The sequence below is a fragment of the Triticum dicoccoides genome, chromosome 3B (genome assembly GCF_002162155.2).
Source record: "Triticum dicoccoides isolate Atlit2015 ecotype Zavitan chromosome 3B, WEW_v2.0, whole genome shotgun sequence".
In the NCBI taxonomy this organism is placed as follows: Eukaryota; Viridiplantae; Streptophyta; class Magnoliopsida; order Poales; family Poaceae; genus Triticum; species Triticum dicoccoides.
The window spans coordinates 22,318,203-22,318,890 of NC_041385.1; positions in this window are offsets into that span (position 1 = coordinate 22,318,203).

Below are 688 nucleotides of genomic sequence, written 5' to 3' on the forward strand. Positions count from 1 at the left end.
GCGGGGAGGTGCTCGGCGACGGAGGCAGGGGCGGGCAGGGCGGGCTCGGGCTCGGGCAGCGGCGGTCCTGGGCGGGCTCGGACGGCGGTGAGGTCGAGGGCAGCGGCGGTGAGGTCGAGGACAGCCCAAGAGGCAGCGACGGTGAGGCTGAGGGCGGCCTCGGGCGGCGGTGGTGAGGATGAGCGCAGCCTCGGGGGAGAAGGTGAGGTTGCAGGCGTCGACGCCGGCAGGGGACGACGGCGAAGTGGGCGACGGTGAATTGGGAAGACGGCGGCAAAGTGGGCGAGGGATTTGGGGGAGAAGTGATGGCCGGGAGGAGGGAAACCGCTGGTTAAGTGAAACATAACGGTAGCGCGTTACTGAAAACGCGCTATAGCTAAGTTAGCTATAGCGCGTTTCAGTAAACACGCTACTGCTATGCCTTCCTCCTTTCCCCCTCTTTTCATTTATTTTTCTTTACATTTTTTTTCCTTTCTCTTTTTTCTATTTCTTTCATTTTCATTTACTTTTCTATTTGTTTTTCATTTTTTTGTTAGCAGTAGCGCCTTACAACTAAACGCGTTGCTACAACAATATTAGCGGTAGCGCGGTTTTTGAAAGATCGCTACTTCTATGTGTAGCCTATCGGCTTAGTGGTGAGAGTTTAGTAGTAGCGCTTTTACGAAGAGACGCGCTACTGCTATATATA